Source organism: Canis lupus, chromosome 11, assembly GCF_003254725.2.
Source record: "Canis lupus dingo isolate Sandy chromosome 11, ASM325472v2, whole genome shotgun sequence".
Lineage (NCBI taxonomy): Eukaryota > Metazoa > Chordata > Mammalia > Carnivora > Canidae > Canis > Canis lupus.
The window spans coordinates 9,614,543-9,636,154 of NC_064253.1; the positions used below are offsets into that span (position 1 = coordinate 9,614,543).

Below are 21,612 nucleotides of genomic sequence, written 5' to 3' on the forward strand. Positions count from 1 at the left end.
GGCCAACATGCACATGAGAAAATGCTCTGCATCACTTGCCATCAGGGAAATACAAATCAAAACCACAATGAGATACCACCTCACACCAGTGAGAATGGGGAAAATTAACAAGGCAGGAAACAACAAATGTTGGAGAGGATGCGGAGAAAAGGGAACCCTCATACACTGTTGGTGGGAATGTGAACTGGTGCAGCCACTCTGGAAAACTGTGTGGAGGTTCCTCAAACAGTTAAAAATATACCTGCCCTACGACCCAGCAATTGCACTGTTGGGGATTTACCCCAAAGATACAAATGCAATGAAACGCCGGGACACCTGCACCCCGATGTTTATAGCAGCAATGGCCACGATAGCCAAACCGTGGAAGGAGCCTCGGTGTCCAACGAAAGATGAATGGATAAAGAAGATGTGGTTTATGTATACAATGGAATATTACTCAGCTATTAGAAATGACAAATACCCACTATTTCCTTCAACGTGGATGGAACTGGAGGGTATTATGCTGAGTGAAGTAAGCCAGTCGGAGAAGGACAAACATATGTTCTCATTCATTTGGGGAATATAAATAATAGTGAAAGGGAATATAAGGGAAGGGGGAAGAAATGTGTGGGAAATATCAGAAAGGGAGACAGAACGTAAAGACTGCTAACTCTGGGAAACGAACTAGGGGTGGTAGAAGGGGAGGAGGGCAGGGGGTGGGGAGTGAATGGGTGACGGGCACTGGGGGTTATTCTGTATGTTAGTAAATTGAACACCAATAAAAAATAAATTTAAAAAAAAAAAAGGAAAGGAACAGAAAAATCTCAAAAAAAAAAAAAAAAGAAAATCCCTACAAAACTCCACAAAAACTAAAAACAGAAACTACAACTGTTATAATAAAACATTTCAGTAAAATTGAAAACAAAATCAATATAATCTGTTCAATTTCTATACGCAAAAAAAAAAAAAAGAACTACTAGAAATAAATTCAAAACAATTCCATTTGTAATTGCATCTGGAGAATATAATTCCTGGGAATAAATTTATCTGAGGAAGTGAAATACCTCTACCCTGATAAGTCTGGACATGGGTCAAAGAAGCTGAAAAAGGCAGAAATAAGTAGCAAGATATTATATGCTCATAGAATGAAAGAGTATTGTTAAGAGGTCCACTATACCTAAAAGAATCAACAGAGTGCGGATCCCTACCTAAATTTCTCAGAAATGCAACAATTCTCAAATTTTTGTGAAATCTTCCAAACTTCCCAAAACTAAATATTTCTGAAAAAGCACGAAGCTAGAGACATTATGCAACTTGACTTTAAACTTTATTACAAAGATATGGTATTCAAAAAGTATGGTATCGTCATAAAAACAGACACTTAAATTAATGGAACAGAATAAGGAGCCTAGAAATAAATCTGAACATATACAGTCTATCAGTTTACAATGAAGAAATCCCAAATATGTAAGGGAGAAGGGCCAGTTTCTTCAATAAATGGTAATAGTAAACCCAGACAATCATCATCAAAAGAACAAACCTGAACCTCTACCTCACACACAAAAATTAGCTCAAGTGGATTAATGACTTGAAAATGAAACTGAAATCATCCTCCTAGAAGAAAACAGGTGGAAAGCTCATTGCCATTTGTCTTGGATAGGCTTTTTAAAATTTACCCCAAAAGCAAAGGCAACAAAAGCCTAGCAAAGAACTGAAATTATAGCAAGCTAAAACAGCTTCTTGCACAATAAAGAGAATCATTAACATAATTCAAAGGCAACCTACAGAATTGGAGGAATATTTTCAAATCATAACTAGCAAGAAACCAAATCCAAAATACACAAAGAATTGAAAAAATAAACCTATTAAAAGGTGTCCAGAGTATCTGAATACACATTTTTCCAAAGACAACATATAGATGGTCAGCAGATACATGATAGTTTCTCAACACCACTCATAATCAGGGAAACGCAAATCAAAACTATAATGAGATGTCACTTCACACCTGTTAGAAATGCCATTATTGGAGCACCAGGCAGGCTCCTTTGGAAGAGCACACAACTCCTGATCTTGGGTTTGTGAGTTCAAATCCTACGTTGGGTGTAGAGATTAATTAAATAAAACTTTAAAATGAAACACCGTAGTCAAAGAGACAAAAAAGTTAGTAGTGTTCATGAGGATATGTTCAAATTAAAACCCTTGGACACCATTGCTGTGAAAGTCAACTGGTACAGCCAACACAGAAAATGTTACAGAGGTGTTTCAGAAATGAAAAATTCTCATACTATTCAGCAACTCCAGTTCTGGGCATTTATCCAAAGAAAATGAAAACACCAACTCAAAAAGATATATGCACCCCCATGTTCATTTTACCATCATTTACAATAAGCAAATATGCAAACTAACTCTTTAAGAAGGGATGGATGGATCAAGACAATGTGCTATCTCTTTATATATAATATACACATACATAAAAAGGCACAATAGATTGTTATTCAGACATGAGCAAAAAATTTCAACATATGGATAGACCTTGAGTACATTAAGTGAAGTAAGAGAAGCCAATACCTTATGACCTCACTTATATATGTAATCCAAAAAATGAACTAAAACAAAACAACAAACTGAGCTTGAAGCTATAGAGAAGCAATTGATGGTTGCCAGAGACAGGTGGTAGGAAATAGACAAAAGGAATGAAAAGTACAAACTTTCAGTGATAAATAAGTTACATGGATATAATGTTTAACACACTGACTACAATTAATATTGCACTGCCTGTTTGAGAGTTAGTGGAGTTGATAAATTTATTTCTTGTGATGAGAACTTCTCAGTGATAGATGCCGATGTGACTTATTGTGGTCATCATTTTGCAATACAGACAAATGTCGAATCATCATGTTGTACACCTGAAACTTAAATGTTCTGTGTCAGTTGTATCTTAATGAAAAACAGTACAAGAGACATGGTATAAATAATCATGGATTATAATTTCTGTTATTCCAAATATTAGCTAATTACCAAGAACCAGTTATGTAAACTCTTCAAACCACAAATTGATTTTTTGATAAATACTATTGCATACACATTTTTCTAATTTATTACAAAAAGAAATGCTTAAATGGCAGCTGTTATTTTAATAAATCTCTAATCAATAGCTAGCTGTTAGTTATTTAAATGCTTTCACAAACAAGAGCCATAAATGAGAGCGTTTTAACTATCAGTAATTTTCTTAGAATAGTTCATCAGTTTTAAGATCTCAGAGTTGGGAAAAACAGAATGATCCTCATTTTATCTGTAATAGTCTAAAAGCCAAAGAATTTAAATAAGTTGATCGCAAAACTATGCATCCTGCTGCATTAGAGGTCATTCTTTCTTTACGGTTTACATTTTTAAATTGTGCAATGTAACCTCTCAAAAATTTTATAACTACAAATAAAATTTGCAATTTTAGTATATACATCCAACAATAAATTCAGATCATGAAAAGACTTTTTGATTGGTTTTCAAGTGACTCATTTCAGAAGTATATATGAATCTAAGAACTTACCACGCTTTAGGAAAGCAATTCACCCTAGCAAAAACATGTACCAAAAACTGATTCTTTTTTACTCTTCAATTCTAACTCAAATATGACAACATTAATTTGGGAAAAAAAACCCTCAATTTATTAATGGTCTATTTTATGAAATTTCCAGTGCATGAAGGTCAATATTTGGCTAAGACTAATGAAACCATATGCATATTTCATAAGTAAAATATTAGCAACAGACAAATTAGCCAAAAGGAGTCCTGTTTTTATCCACATTTGAAAAGGAACAGTCCAGTTTCTTTGAATGTCATTCTTTATTCAATAGTTACCTCTCCTTTGATATAATTAGAAAAGCATTATGCATAATGATATCCCTAAGCTCCAATTATGTTCTGCAAATTAGAATTAGGTCAGATGTTATGTCAGTTACCAACAGTCTAACAAATGTGCCCAGAAATCTTAAAAATGAGGAAAAATTTCTTTAATTGCAAAAACGTGTTTTAAGGAAGAAATCCTCTTCTTGTGGAGCTACATATGCCCAGAAGAAATATAATTCCACAAGAGGTAGAATGTTAAATTTAATTGATAACTAATGCAATATACTAAAAAGTTATAAAGGAGTAGCATTTGAGAGCACACTTTAATTTGAAGTATGGGTTCTTTGAAGTTACTTCTTACTAAATTGCTTTAATTTTGCTCATTTTCCTCATTCCTTGACACAATACATTGGCCTGTCATCATCTCAAAGCCCATCTGCTTGAGCCTGTTATTTTAACTGAGAGCATAATAAAATTGATCAATTAAAGAAAGTAAAGTTGGTCACTTTATTTGTTTGTTTGTTTGTAATTTGCGCCTAAGAGAAAAGGGAATTTATTTTACTTTGTGGAAGAGACAACCCAGCATTGGTTTAAAAGATGGGCAAATGTGAAGATGTCACAAACTATTTTTGTTTATGTGACCAGATGACTATCTATTGTAATTTAAACAATTACCCGAAACACTCAAATATTTAGTCAAAGCAAGGTCACCTAATGGGGAAAGGGAGGTTGTCAAGTCTAAAAGTTCAAAATTTGTAGTTACATGTATCTATTATAGTTCACTATGGTATTGCTTTACAATTCTACCTTGTTTCAACTCAGAAGTAAAACAATGTATTCATTCTTTAAGTGAGCAACTAGAGTTGGTCTCAAGCTAGACTCACTCATACACTTTTAGTCAGAAAACTCAAGAGATGACAAGTGTCTTAATGCTCAGGTTCACATGAACACACTATCACTTATACCACATTCTATGTATAAAAAATGAAATCTCAAAGATAGCACAGATTTAAGGGGTTAAAAAAATAGTCTCTACCCCTTGATTATATACATTACTTTCATGGAAAAAGTCAACACAAGGGAAAGAATAATCAAGGTCATTTGGGCAAACACTATACCACAAATAGTTTTTACAAAATGAATGAACACATACCCCCCCAAGTTTTTCACACAGTACAGAATATTTTAAAAAATCCTCAACTTTCCTTGATCTCACAATCTAACCCTGCAGTTTCTTAATCAGCATTCTAAAAATTTCAATGAACATAAATACATTTGTATCCATTCTTGTTCTGGGTAATACTGAATAAGCACACTCCATCTGGTCTCTGCCACTGAATGCAATTATAAAACCTGAAAAGACCGCAAAGCACAGCTGTTTGAAGACTATGAAAAGAAATAGTAGCAGGCAGATTAAGAATACAAAAAGTCAAGTATCATTGAACTGGTAACAGTACCATTGACACTCAATAGTCCCTAGCCTGAACTCAATGTCAGAAACCACAACCAATACTGTGGCACACACAGAGCTCTCTGAGATACTGTCTTGAAGAGAGGAAAGAAACTCAATGCTCAGTTGAGTATGGAAATAGGTCTTTTGTTTTGTTGTGTTTCCCTTTCTCTGTTATCTTATTGACCTATCCATCAGTCCATCTCCATGGAGGCAGCAGAAGCTAATGGAAACTACATGAGGCTAAGCACTGGGGAATGTAAACTTACTTCCCTCTTCATCCAGAGGACCTGCAGTTCAAAGAGGGTGGGTCTATTCCATATTGTTCTATTTTCCCTCACTTCTCCTTTTACTCCATGCCAGGCACAGATGTAATCAGAGAAGTGTACAGCAGAGCATGTTCCTCAGTGCTCTAAGTTTTTGGCTGAAAGCCAAGGGTGCTCTCACGGAACAGGACATTGCAGAGAAGACTGTAAGGTGAATGGAATTTAGAAAATAAACACTTTATAGCGTTTTCTTTTCTTTTTTTTTAAAATAAACTCCTGGGCTCATCCCATGGATTTATTCTTAGTAAGCTTATCAAAAATCTAGAAAACTGAACCAATGGATAGGCAGTCATCCAGGTTCCACAATGATCACTTGGGTGGCACACATATGGCAATTCAAAGAGCAATGCAAAGGTTTGGAAAAATAAACAATGAAACCAGTGCCAATAAAACTATGTTAGAACTTGTGGTCTGAACTTAACTATGTTGAGTGCTTATAACACAAAGATATACACATTATCAGTAGGAACTGGGCAAGACCCAGAGTTTCTTAAAATACTAAAAAATAACTAGGTTACAATTTATACAAAGAAACACACAAAAAATTAAACTCACACCAATATTACACAGATAACCTATTAAGTTATAAAGACTTTGAAGTGACTATTTTGAAAATGTTCCAATAGGTGATTTTTTCCTTTTAAAAATAGAAAAATAGAAAGGGTCAACAGAAAAGATTAAAAAACAAATTTTAGAACTGAAATATTTAATAACTGAAGTAAAAATCTCACTGGATGCTTTCTCAATAGCAGAATGGATTGAACAGAGGAAAGAGTCAATGAATTATTGAATATAATTTTTTACTGATCTATCTAAATACCATAGAAAAAAAGATGAAAGAAAACTGAATAGAACTTCAGAGGCTGTTAGACATTCCTAAGAACTTGTTCAAGTTCATATGTCTCCCAAAAGGCACGAGGAACATGGTGCTGTCAGGTATTTTCAGAAATACTATATGAAAACTCCTCACATTTAAAGATATAAATGTACAAGTTCAAGGATTCAATGAACCCCAAATGGAAAAAGCCCATAGAGCTTTCTTTATAGCCATCGTAATCAAACTGCTCAAAACAAACAAAAATATTGCAAGCAGCCAGATAAAGAAAACAATGCCATATTAACAATAATGAATAATTCAAATGACTGAATATTTCTCAGCAAAACTATGGGAGCCAGAGAAAAGGGTACTTTTCACTTTTACTGAATTATTTTTAAATAAAAATTATATATATTTAACATATACAACATGGTGACTTTATGTAATATCTATTATATATTATATATATTTGTGTGTGTATATATGTGTGTGTGTGTGATTACTACCATCAAGCTAACATGTTTCTTCAGTTATTTTGTGTAAGAGACACTTGTACCTGAAATCTATGCTCTTGGGATATATCTAGTGCTGAGTACATTACTATTAAATATAGGTATCATTCTTGTATATCAGATCTCTAGACATATCCCACACAACTCCAACTTTGTACCTTTTTCTCATCATCTCCCCATTTCTACCCCGTATACCCACCAGCCCCTGGGAGCCATTGTTCTACTCTGTTTCTTTGGGTTTTACTTTTTTTCTTTATTTTAGATTCTACATGTAAGTGTGATTGTGTAGTATTTGTCTTTTACTATCTGGCTTATTTCACTTAGTATAATGTCCTTCACTTTCACTCATGTTGCAAACAAATGGTCAGACTTCCTTCTACCTCATTGCTGAGTAATATTTCATAATCTTATATATAAATATATTTATACACACACATACTTCATATCTTCTCATGCAAGGACTTAAGTGGCATATTTTCAAAGTATTAAATTTTTAAAAAATCTGTCACCTTAGAATTCTTAATCTAGTGACAATATCCATAAGTAAGTTACAATGACATTTTATGATTAAAGAAAATGAATAAAATCATAGCCAGCAGACTTGATCTGAAAGCAGTGCTAAAGAAAAAAAATTTTTTAAGTAGGCTCCACACCCAGCATAGAGCCAATGTGGGGCCTGAACTCACAACTGTCAGAATCAAGACTTGAGCAGAGATCAAGAGCCAGCCATGTGATCAACTGAGGCAACCAGGTGGCCCACGAAAATTCTTACTATAGAGGGAAATGGTTTCAGAAGCAAACTTGGAAAATAAGAATGAGGGCAGCCCAGGTGGCTCAATGATTTAGCACTGCCTTCAACCGGGTGTGATCCTGGAGACCTGGGATCTAGTCCCACCCACATCAGGCTCCCTGCACAGAGCCTGCTTCTCCCTTTGCTTGTGTCTCTGTCTCTCTCTGTGTCTCTCATGGATAAATAAAATCTTAAAAAAAAAAAAGAATGAAAGAAAAGCTAAAGAAATTGTAAAATATTTTTCTCTGAATTCTTCAAAATACATTTGACATTTAAACAATTAGAACATTGTCTAATGGGATATTACTTTGCAAAACATTCCATGCTTATGGATGAAAAAAACACATATTGTTCAAATGTCTATACTACCCAAAGCAAGCTACGCATCTAATGAAACTCCTAACGAAATACCACCGGCGTTTTTCACAGAGCTAGAATAAACAATCCTAAAATTTGTACGGAACTGCAAAAGATCCCAAATAGCCAAAGCAATCTTAAAAAAAGAAGAGCAAAGCTGAGGCATCACAACAATTCCGGACATCAAGTTATATTACAAAGCTGTAGTCATCAAGATAGTGTGGTACAAGCCCAAAAACAGATACACAGATCAATGGAACAGGATGGAAAAGCCAGAAATGAACCTACAGCTATATTAATGGTGGTCATTAATCTTTGACAAAGCAGGAAAGAATAGCCAGTGGGGAAAATATGGTCTTCTCAACATATAAGGTTGGGAAAACTGGACAGCCATGCGAAGAATGAAACTGGGCCACTTTTGTACAGCATACACAAAAATAAACTCAAAATGGATGAAAGACCTAAATGTGAGAAAGGAAACCACCAAAATCTTAGAGGAGAACACAGGCAGCAACCTCTTTGACCTTGGCTGTAGCAACTCCTTCCTCGATAGGTCTAAGGCAAGGGAAACAAAAGCAAATAACAAACTACAGGGAGCTTATCAAGATAAAATGTTTCTACACGGCAAAAGAAATACTCCACAAAATTTAAAGGTATTTTAAATAGATGGAAATGTAGCACTTACAACTATAGCATTAAAACAAAAAGATGAAGAAATTCCCATAATGGTAATGTTTCTACATTCCAACTTAAAAAAAAAATTCTATTCTGAACAGAGTTCTTTATGAATTTTTTATTTTTTATTTTTTTAAAGATTTACTTATTTATTTATTTGTTAGAGAGAGAGAGAGAGAGAGAGAGGCAGAAACACAGGCAGAGGGAGAAGTAGGCTCCATGCAGGGAATCCAAAGCGGGACTCAATCCTGGGTCTCCAGGATCACGCCCTGGGCTGAAGGTGGTGTTAAACCGCTAAGCCACCGGGGCTGCCCATCTTTATGAATTTTTTAAATCCAAGAGTAACAAATGAAAAATATGGGATATATTAAAAGTCACAATCTATAAGTTATGAAAAACTAAAAATAAATCTTTCTTAAATCTCCGAGAAAGCACCAGAAAATAAAATGTAAAATGGCAAATTTAAAGCCACACTACTATATCAAAATGACCTAAAATATCAATTAAAAGAGAATTTATCATAATGGGTTAAAATAACATAACTATATATAATCAACAAAAAACTTGTTAAAATGATAATGGCTAAAACTGAAAGGACGGGGGAAATATCTATAATAACAACACTATTTAAGTTTAAGCAGAGGGGCACCTGGGTGGCTCACTTGTTAAGCTTCAGACTCTTGATTTTGGCTCAAGTCATGATCTCTGGGTTCTGGGATTTAGCCTCACCTGGGCTCTGTGATCAGCAGGAAGTCTGCTTTGGGATTCTCCCTCTCTCTCCCTGTCTGCCCCACCCCCCCCAAAATAAATAAATCTTTACAAAAATAAGCAGAAGTGACTGTAATAATATAAGATAAAGTAAACTTTGTAGCAAAGAAAATTACCAAGAAAAAGGACATTTTTTTTTTTGTTTCTTAGTCTATTATAAGTAACTTTAACATTAGGACTGTTATTTAGTTTATATTTTACTAAATATTATATTATCGTGTTTTTCTCATAGATCTTTATCAATCAGTTATGGTTAAGATCTCCTGACAATTAAGTTACTAAATGGTTATCCCAGATTTATGTCTCAGCTTTCATCATAGAGGATTGCAAAGGAGTTCAATTAGTCTATCACAGAATAACACAATGTTAAGACCAATTCTATTATCATGAAAATGATTAAGACTGTGCATTAACAGGAAATCAAATAAGCCATCAATAGAAAATGTAAGAACCTTGAAAATACAGATATTAACATGTAGGTAACAAAATTATGTTTTTCTTGGATCACAATGAAATGGTGCAAATGCACTGAAACCACCTTAATTTGTTGGAGCTTATATCAGGCATGATTCTAGATCTGGAATTGAACTATGGTAGAACATAGGACGCTACTCATAAACATCACTTTTATACATGAAACATAGACTTTGCCTATTCATGTTCTCACGTAATTAAATACCCAAGGATACCTAATACATGAAGCATTAACCCCACATTGCATTTAAAGTGGAAAAGAGCCTATTTTAAGTTTCATTGTATGCCTAATAATGTAATTTTGAAACGTTTTGTCAGTAAATCCAAAGAATAGACTTCATTTTCAACAAGACTCACTAACAAACTAATTTAATATGCAAAAGAGATCACTTTGGTCAAAGCCGGTCTCATCTTATAATTCACATACCATGCCAGTGCCTTCAACTGGTATCCTTTTGCATAAATAAACTACAGCTCAGAACTCATTGCTATTTCAATTAGGGAGACAAATTATTTTAAGTTATTCTTTGAGTAATATGAACAGATGGCATATATGTGAAAGATCAAACTTTGGTATAAAAGGATATCTAATTAGTCTCTTACTCAGGAAGAACTATTCTTGTGTCAGGCATCTAATGATTAAGATTAATGTAATGTATACAACTATGCAAAAACTGTCATATAAAATGAAGCTGTTTAAAATATAGGGTCGCCTGGATGGTTCAGCGGTTTAGCATCTGCCTTTGGCTCAGGGCGTGATCCCAGAGTTCTGGGATCAAGTTCTACATAGGGGTCCCCGCAGGTAGCCTGCTTCTCCCTCTGCCTGTGTCTCTGCCTCTCTCTGTGTCTCTCATGAATAAATAAATAAAACCTTAAAAAAATAAAATAAATACACTCCATCAACTTTAAACCATAGTAAATGTTTAGAGCTTTAGATCCAAATCTACATCAATTAGATGAGTTACATAATTCTCAGTTTTTAGGAAGAAAATTGGGATTAGGTGACAGATGAAGAAGCAACAAAGGTACAGAGTTAGATGGATACTGGACATGTTCGAATGGCAATAGGATTATGACCATGTTTGTGGAGGAAGGTTGATGGAAAATAGGTGGGGAATAATTTGGGCAAGATCAAAAGGGGTGGTCAGGCCAAGATAAAGGACAAGGATTTATGACACAGATAATGGATCATGCCCTGAGTGGAAGGCAGATGCTCAACCACTGAGCCACCCAGGCGTCCCAAGTTGTTGGTGCTTTCAAAGCTTCAGTGGCAATAGTGCCAAGGTTTTATGTGGACATTAGTTTCCTTCCTCCTAGTGTAAATGTCTGTCTGGTCCTATATGTATGAGTATAATGTATTATCAGTATAGACATAAGTATCAGGTCATGATCTTGAGGTCCTGGGATGAAGTCCCCATCTGCCTTCCTGGCAGCAGGAAGTCTGCTTCTCCCTCTGCCTCTGCCCCTTCCCTCACTTGTCCATGTGACCACGCAGGCATGCTCACTCTCAAAATCTTTTTTTTTTTTTAAAGGGCTATTCTTCCACTGAATTGCTTTTGTAACTTTGATCAAAATCAGCTAATCACATTTGTATGGGTCTATTTCCAGGTTCCCTATTTCAAGTTCCATTGGTCTATGTGTCTGGATATGGACTTGCTATTGTATTGATTGCTGTAGGTATCGATAAGCCTTAAAAATGGATAGTATCTTTCTTCCAATTCGATGTATCTTTTCTAATTTTTTTAACCATTTTAAGTCCTTTGTGTTTCCACATACATTTTAACTTGTAAACATATACATAAAAATCTTCTTGGGATTTTAATAGGGCTTACATGGAATCTTTAGATCAAAGAACTGACATCTTTAACACGCTGGGCATTCCAAACCATGAATACTATGCATGTTTCTCCATTTATACTTATCACATTTAGGTCTTATTTTCTATCAGTACTTGTACTTTCCATTAGACAGATCCTATGCGTGTTTTATAAGATGCACAAACTTCTTGAATCTGTAAAATTGTCTTTCACAAAATTTGAAAAATCTTTGGGCATTATTTCTTAAGATATATATTGCGCTAATCTCGTCTCTCCTTCTGGGATGTCATTGGCATGAGTGTTAGAGCTATTGATCTTATGCCACAATTGTTAGAGGCTCTGTTCGTTCTTTTAACATTTTTTTCTTTTTTCAGGTTGAATTTATATTTTTCTACCTTCAAAATTGGTTTTCTGACATAGAATTGTAATCCATATTCTGTAACTCTGTGGCAGAGAGTACTGTTTCTGATTCTTTCTTTTGTGGTGAGTTCTTCTTTCTAGTCATTTTGCTCAGCGCAGAGTGGCTAAAAACGAGTTGTACTGGGAAAAGGAAAAAAAGCAAAACAAACTAAAAGCAGGGGTATCCTCTGGTTCTATATCCTGCAAATCCCTCAACTGCCCATGAAGCTTTCCAGAGCTGCTCCGCCAAGAACTTACTCTTCCTCTGTCTTTCCAGCTGGTCTTCTGGGGGAGGAGCCTACTGCACTGATTCTCAGGTGTGTGCACCTGCTGGAGACACTCGGCCTCCTGCCAGGTGCAGGGCTCAGTGGCAGCTATTTATCCTGTGAGGCCTTTGTTCCCTGGCGGCCCTGCCCTGTCCCAGGCATAGGGTAACAGCAGGAGGGACAACACTGACCACTGCCAGCTGTCCAGCTCTGGAGTCAGCTCCCCCAGTAACTACCGCAGGCTCCCAGTCCACACTGGCCTGGATGCTCCGGGGGTGGGGGGCGCTGAGCTGCACAGCTCGGGGGTGCCCGGTGGCAGGAGCGTCCTCGCTGTCCTGTGCCCTCCCGCCTCCGCCTGTCCCGGGCTGTGTCTGTTCAGAGCCCTGGGATCTGGGGCCTGCGCCACTGGAACCGCGCCCCGGGGCCCCTCCGCCTAGAGCCACCACCCGAGCTGCTCCCGAGGCCCCGCGGGCGCGCCCCAGCCCTTTACCAAGACCGGCCCCCAGCCTGCGGGTGCTCTCCCCGGGGCCCCCTCCTCTGTTAGTGACCCGGGAACCTGGAGGCTCCCTGCCCCAGCTGCGGCTCTGCCCAACTTTCTTGCCGAGGTCCTTTCCCTGCGGGAAGACTCCGATGCAGATTGTTCCAGTTCCTGCTTCTCCAGGGCTGGGCTTCCCTGGCCGAGGCTTTCGCTGCCCGCTGAGCCCAGCTCTGCCTGCCCCATCCCCCACTGGATTCTTCTATTTTATGTTTTCCACCTTCCTACCTTGTTAGAAGCGCAAACTCTTCTCTCTGTAGGTTCCAGCTGTTCTCTCTTTAAATCTCAAGTCGAATTTGTAGGTTTTCAGGACGATTTGAAAGTTATCTAGGTACATTGGGCTAGCTTGCCCTGCCCCCCTAAGATGGGAAATTTTATATGACATGTATTTTATTGAATTTTTTTTTCAATTGAGGAGCGCTGAAAATAAAGAAACACATATAGTGAAACTCATGAATGGTATAGCTGGATTTAAGAATGATCTTTGGAGTCAAATAGGGTTGAGTTTAAAGCTGTTTTACTACTTGCTCTGCCCTTGGCCTCTCTGGTCTACAATGGGAAGGGAATTCATTCATTCATTCATTCATTCATTCATTCACTACTGGGTTATTCTGACATACACATGAGAACACATTCAATGATTTCTCTTGCAGGGTAAATGTGTACAAAGTAAACTGACTGTAATGTGACCTACTCAGTGATGATGCAGTCTGTTCTTGCTTTGGTTCATTTCAGATCATTTTCAGCCAAAATGAATAATTGTGGCTGTAACATAGATGCTGTACTTAAGTGGTTTGCACCTTATTTACCCTAGCAATGGACTATTTACCTATTTCTATCTAGATAGATGCCTATATCTTTGAATTCAGTAAGAAACCTGTGTTTATGTCCTAAGGACAAAAAGAGAGAGTCTTATTATTCTTGAGCTAAAGGTAGATGAAATCAATGCCAGATTTGCTCAGGGACATGTAGGTTTTATACCTATACATATATAACTATAAAAAAAAACCCCTTTGTTATTGAAATCTGTGCAAGAGGGAGAAATTAAGCCTTTATTATTGTGAGCCATGAACTCTAGGACCTTCTTAAGAATTCTTTTCATAGAAAAAAAATAAATTATGACATCTTATAAATATAATAAGTAAATATATGAGATTATCAGATGGACAATATCTAACCAGGGGCTCACCCAGCAGGAAGTTCAATAAATGCTTTTTCCCTTCTGCCCCTTCTCTTCAGTGTATACAGTATATTAAATAGGAAGAAGAATAAGACTTAAGAGAAGGAAATAAGAATATGAAATTGAAGAGGCGTTTGAATAAAGACAGGGAATACAGAGCATCATAGAAAGCCTGGCTAGAGCTCTGTGATTACATGTGTAAGATGAGGAGATTCCGCCTATGGTGAGATCTTTCTGAAGAAACCATTGATTATTGGCTAACCTATGTCACATAGCCAGGGGAATATTATCTGAACTATACATTATATCTATATCTGCTTAATTCTCACAATCTGAATGTTTTAATTGCAAAATATTCTGACTAAAGTATTATTAATACTCTACGGTATCATTGTCACGTTTCTTCTCTGAAGTAAAACTGCCTTGTAGAGAGAAACTGCCAGTCACTCTCTCCATACACTGTCAGAGAAGAGATCAGCAGAAATGAGAGGGCCGAGAAGATGGTGAGAGAAAGAGACTCCCAGGCCACAAAATCCAAAGAGCTGCTTCATTTGGGAATCTTGGCAAGTCCAATTCTCCTTGACTTGTGTGTCTGAGGTGCCTCATACTAGTTCTGGCCGTGAAAGAGGTGTGGAGATAAATGCTTGTCCATTCGAGGTGACACCAAAATGAGGAACCAAGAGAAGAAAATATAACACTATCTACTTCAGTTGAGCGTTTTAACATTAATGGGCCACGTGCCAAATACCTACACTCTCATTCAATTGTAAATTAAGACAGTTTCCAAGAAATTCAATTGACCTGAGATTTTGCTCTTAGCCATTTTAACCTATCTAGCCCAATAAGTTAAAGAAATTAAAACTAATAAAGACATATGATGTGATGAGCACTGTTATATGCAACTGGTAAATTATTGAACACTATATCTGAAACTAGTATGTATTATCATATGTTGGCTAATTGAATTTAAACTAAAAAAATTTAAAAAATTTAAAAATTTAAGAAAGGCGTCACTGGAAACACAAACATGTGTGTGTGTGTGGGTTTGTGTGTGTATGATTTTATTTGCTTATTTATGAGAGGCCCAGAGAGAGGCTGAGACATAGGCAGAGGGAGAAGCAGGCTCCCTGCAAGGAGCCAATGTGGGACTCGATCCTGGATCCCGGGATCATGCCCTCAGCTGAAGGCAGACGCTCAACTGCTGAACCACCCAGGCATCCCTGATTTAGATATATTTCTGTTCAATAAATCTCAAATGTCTACTACTATCACTGATAGTAGAGTTACAGCAGTTAACAAGGTAGCTCATAGATCCAACTCTTCTAGGGTTTACATTTTGATGGACGTTTATTTCTTGAGGATTTTTTTTCCTTTTAAACAGTTAGTATGAGGCAATTTATTATCGACTCACCTAGTTCTATGTATAACTGTAGTTGTCCATTTAGAAGAATTTGCAAATTACTATTAAATGTTAGAGGGCCTACGTAAAAATTAATAAGTAAATAAATAGTGTTGACCTGCGAGAACGACTTCAGGACAGAGCGCCTCAGGAGGCAGTTAGTTACATAATTATATTCATATGCATTTCACTATCATTGGATCATGTACCAGATTAATGAGATTAGTAATGTTATTGAAGGTGTTGCTCTGCTTTCATTGATTATTTTTAGTTGATATCTCACATACTAGTATTTAATCCATTATCACATAAATTCCATCTTTGTTTATAAGAGGACAGTCACATAAAAATGTTTATCAAGGACTGTTATACTCCTTTAAAACTTGGAAACTTTGAAGAATGTGACTACATATTATTAAGCAGAAGTACTTTAAAAAGAGGAAGTACTCAGAGAAAGGAATCATAAACTAATTATCCCAAGTTTGCAAACTATTTCCCCCAGATTTACATTATTTTAACTTTTAGGATGAATTCAGTGTTTTTGCATGAGTACTGCATGTTAAAATGGGAATTCAAAAGTTCTTAAAAATTACTCCAAATTACTAAAATGTAATCATTTTCAACAGTCTGTTGAATGTCAAGCTAGTTGAGTACCTTCAGTTATGCCTGTATACACCTGGATGGATAAATGGATGGATAGATACATAAATAAATGGTGGATGGAAAGAGGAACAAATTGAATTACGCTACAATTAAGTAAATATTAAATGTAACTATACTTGAACTCATCAAAAAATGAAATAGGAATTAAGCTGACAGTGTTGAACTTTAAATGTTTCATAAAAACACATTTATTAATACATAAAATACTCCTGTGATTAAGAATAAAGGTTAAAACATATTGAGATAGCTAAAATTTTAAATTTTATTCTTAGATAGTATCAATTTAATCCTGCCATTTAAGATGAAAGTAAAGCATTTGTACTCACCTCTTCTCTTTCAGATTTTGTACCTTTTTCTATTTTGTAAACATGCATTCTCTTCTGTAACCATAATCTATTTTATTTTATTTTTTTTGTATTTAGATGGATTCACTGCTCTTCCCCATTCATTTTACAATATTCATAGTATTTAAGGAGTTTTTAAAAAGTCATCTCTGAGTTGGCTGGATTTCATTGTCATATTATTTTTTTTGCATGCCTTTTATTTTCTTTTAAAGATTTTTATGTTTATTTGAGAGAGTAGAGAATACAAGTGGGGAAGAAGGGCAGAGGAAGAGGAAGAAGCTGACTCCCCGCTGAGCAGAGAGCCAAGGTACAGGTGGGTGGTTCAACTCCAGGACCCAACCCAGGATGAGTGAGAATCATGACCTGAGCCCAAGGCAGACTTAACCAACTGAGCCACCCAGGTGCCCCTTTTGTATGCCTTCTCAATTAAGGCTCATGGATGATGTATTTCTGAGAATTCTGTTTGCTTTTAAAATTTTCTGATTATCTATGGTTTTCTTGTCTTGTTTTTTACTTCTGAGAGGATACCCGGAACACTCACTACCCTGTAAGACAGAGATGTATGTACACACTGAAATTCCTGCCCTGGAAAACTTGAAAGTTGACCAGCCAACCATCTATTGTACTAAATACAATGACAGTTAAGCCCCAGATTTTGTATGAGTTCTCAGAAGAGGAAGAGTTTGGGCAAAAGCACAGAGATAGGGAAACAATCATGCAGAGGTACTATCAGAGTTTTGACATTGTGGGAGCACATGGTAAGATAAAACAGGATCACAGAAAGTCAGAGAAAGAGACATGGCCTGGCCCTTGAAGGCCCTGAAACCCAAACTTTGCTTGTAGGAACACTATAATAAAACGATGTCAGTCAATTCCTACTCCACTCCTACCATCACACTCTGCTGTGTGCTTCAAAATCCCACTGTCTTGGGATGCCTGGGTGGCTGGGCAGTTTAGTGTCTCCCTTTGGCTCAGGGCTTCTCCCCCTGCCTATGTCTCTGCCTCTCTCTCTCTCTCTCTCTCTCTCTCTCTCTCTCTCTCATGAATAATGAATAAATCTTAAAAAAAGAAATCCCACTGTCTTTTGGCACGGAGTATCACACTTGTCTTTTCTTCACAGCATTTCTGAGTTGGCTTTATCACAAAGTTGACTTTCTCAGCAATGACTCTTTTAGAACACACGTGTTCCCAGAAAAAACATTTGACACACATTTGACAATGTCTGCCAGGTGCTTTTGAACTTGAAAACAACTTGGCTACAAAGAATATCTCAGTTTCACACCTTCTTTCTTTCAATACCTGCAGATACTACTATACTATTTTCAAGCAATAGATTTTGCTTTATGGATTGGTGAAGCCAGCTTAATGTTAAGCCCTTACAGGGACTTGCTTCTTCTACGAGGGTACCTGAAGAATTTTGTTTGTTTCTTTTAAGATATATATAAAACTGGGATTTATAAATTTCTGTAAGTTGTAATCTCATTTTTTTTTCTGAAAAAATATATACCCTTTTCATTTGTGGCTTCAGTTCTTCCTGTATTCTATGGATATTATATCTCGATTAATTGATTTATTTGTTAACCTCTTTGTTATGTATCAGCATGTGGCTTTTCTTTTTTATTCATTGTCTCCTAATTAATTATATATCTCTTTCCTTTACATTTACCTCAAATCAATATGCCAGTTTTTCACTTTGAAATCTTTCTTCTTTCAGGTTCTAACTTGTATATTGGTCCCATTTTGACCTTATTTAGTGTCTTTATTTTTCCCTCCGCTCTGAATTATCCATTTTCATAACTTTGCATTGACTTGTCATCTTGTCCTAGAGCTCTTGTTTTGGGGAATATAGTTGCTTAAAACCTATGGCATGAAGAACTCTCATGCCATTGTTCTTCTGTTCCTAGGGTTATGTTTAATTTCAAACTGGGGATTTTTCCTTTCTTTTGTCCTGTTTTGTTTTACTCAGTGTGTTAATATAGTTAATGGGCCTTGCCCCCACCCCCCACCTCCCACCCCATTACTCTTGTTTAATTTGGAATTTGTATTCTTACCTCACCATATTTTATTCTGGGAGTGAATTTACTCTGACATGCTTTGTTTTTGTCTTGCTGTGGTAGCTGACATATTCACTCTCCCTGCGTCTGGAAGAAGATGTCCACTCCCCCAATCCCTAGAGCCTCTGAATATGTTACTTTAAGTGTTAAAAGAGCCTTCACAGAAGGCAGTAAGTTAAGGATTTTGAGAGAGAAATACTCTGGATTGCTTGTGTGGGGCTGATATAATAAAAAGAATCCTTAGCAGAGGGGAGTAAGAGAAAAATTGAATAGCGATGTGCGATGGAAACGGTTGTTGAAGCGATGTGTTTGAAGATGAAGGAAGGGAACAAGAGCCAAGGAATGCAGGCAGCCTCGAAAGCCTGGAAAAGAAAAGAGAACAGATTCTCCCCTGGAGCCTCTGGGTGGAACCAGTGCCACTAACACCTTGATTTCAGGCTGTGAGATCCCTATCAGACTTCTGGCCTCTGGAACTGTATGTGAGATAATAAATTTTTATTTTAAGTCACTAATTTCTTCTATTTTACTGTAGCAGACATAGGGAATTAACACAGTAAAGGATGTTTAGAACAATTCTTCCTTAGATCTGGACATAATCTGAGCCATTTTACTTTTGGGTGGATTTCTTTTTTTTTTTTTTTTCTTCCAAAATGTATTCACTCTTAATTTCATGAATCTCCTTAGTCACTAGTCTGGTCAAGGAAATATTTGTGGTTATTTCATTGATTATATTTTGTTTGTTTTTGTTTTTGTTTTTGGTTTAATCTCTGATTGCCAGTTCCTTCCTGGTGCTCTGCTCTGTAGGCATGTATTTTAAGGGGCTTGACTTCTATTCCTGGCAATGAATTCTGTCATATGTCCCTACCACACTTTGCTTACCCATTCCTCTGAAGTTGGAAACTAAACTAACATGACAGCTCCCTGCTAATATAAATAATGGTATTAGTATCAGTCTTGCAATGGTCCCTTTAAAGAATGAGATTATAGGATCATGGCTTATATGCTTATTTAATTTTATAATATGTTGACTAATTGTTCTTCAGCATGGCTGCAGAAGACATTTTAGATCATGAAGATTTGTTTTTTTTAAACCCATATCCTTATAATCATGTGTATAGTTTGACCTAACTTTTACCAATGTGATACATGTAAAATAGTATCTAATTTTGTGTTTACTTTATCTGATCGGTAAGAAGGCTAAGCATTCTTGATGAATGTGCCTGCCATTCAGTGACTCTAAGAGGCTGAGCCTCTAGTAAGTGAAGGGAATGTACAGAGGCAGCACCCACTGGGGCCAGAGAAGACTGAAGGAGGCTCGAGACCATGGCCTGGTTCTAGTGTAACTGATAAATAAAGGTAAATACAGATTGTCTCTGAGGGAGGGGGGTGTATGCAGTGGTGGATGGGAGGTGGGATGGAGCTAACCACAGAGTTTGGACTCTGTACAGAGCCCAGCTGTTTCCAGAGGACATAGACTGGGGTCTGGAACAGATGCCTGGAGAATGAGACTTCTAGGCTTGACCAGAAGTAGGATTCATTATGAGGGCCAGGGAATGTAAATTTAGGGGTTTTCTCTTTCTCCAAACCTCTTGGGAAATAATTAGGAAAAGAATAGCAAAAGAGACAGTGGCTTGTTGTAAAAATACACGAGCCTATTCCCAGTGGTGGGGGAAAATTCAAAATATTTTAGCGTTGTATAGAATTATGAAATGCCCTCAAATCCACACCTATACACTCACATATACCAAAGCTATAACTGTTTCACATAAGTTAAATAATATTACTAATAAGATCTAATGTGAATTGTTTTCTATCATTCAGGCATGGTTAAACCCTAGTTGTCTCAGGTATTGCCTTCTCTGTGGGGAGATTCAATGATGTGGTTACTGTAGACACAAGAAAGAATGTTCTTTAGTTAATCCAAGTCCTCTTTTCTCTTGTTTTGATGTCAAGTGCAAGATACACAAATTCAAGTTGATGATAGTTCCCAGTGGATGAAAGCAATGGCTCTAGTCTGAGTTGTGGCAGTCCTTGAATCCTGTGAGTATCAGCAGGGTTCCTGGTGTGTGCTGATGTAATCCCTAGGTCACAGAACACTGATGCTGGCTTGCATCATAATAGCCCTGTTGGTATGTTGAGCACTGGTCAGGACAGTGATTTAGTGAGGAAGTAGTTTCTCTACTGATTTGTTGTTCATGAGTGTACAAGTGAACTAGTTTGATTCTTCGTTATTGTTAGCCGACTCTCTGAGCTGAGTTTCAGGGAGAAAGGTACTGATTGGAGTCACTCTCTGAAGAGGTGAACCATGAAGCAGAAACAAAAAAGGAAGCATCTAGAAAGGACAAGTTCCCCCCAAACTGTCAAGAGGTCAAAAGGTATGTGTTAAGCATCTTCTCTGAGCACAGGGTGACAAGGAACTGCCTCTAAAGAAAGGAGAGAGAAGAAGGGAAGCGGGGGAGGGATGTGTATATATGCTAGTCTTTCTGAGGGCTCAGATAGTCTCTGAGAGTCAAGAGAAAATTCAAGTGACCAAAACCTTGTCTCTGCAGCTTAAGACCTGTGCCATCTCTATGTCACTCTGGGTTACTGCGCTACAGACTTAGTGAGTGGCTGATTAGTACTCTTTCTGTGGAAATTGTATTTTCCTATATTTTATTTCTGCCTAAGGGCATTGATGTAGTATAGGATGTTATTATAAGTTTTCCAGTAGTACTTTCTCCTGTTAATGAAGAAGAAAATGTGGCTCATAGAAGTAAGGAGAAATTTTTAAAAGAGCACTTGAAACTGGTTGTACAGGGATGAGAGTATAAAGTCAGAATTTACTTACTCAGAAGCAAAAAAGAATTTTGTCTCAGACTATGAGAATGTAAATGCGGGGTTCCTATCTAAAATGCAAGAAAAGGGCAGAATATGTACATATACCACTGTTTAATGATAATGGTTAAATTGAGGAGATTGTTT

General features: G+C 36.8%; 1 protein-coding gene across 6 annotated transcripts in view; it reads left to right on the forward strand.

The window, feature by feature from the left end:
* LOC112650210 (uncharacterized) overlaps positions 1 to 21,612 on the forward strand; it is a 502,480-nt gene that overhangs the window by 45,608 nt on the left and 435,260 nt on the right. The window lies entirely within an intron of this gene.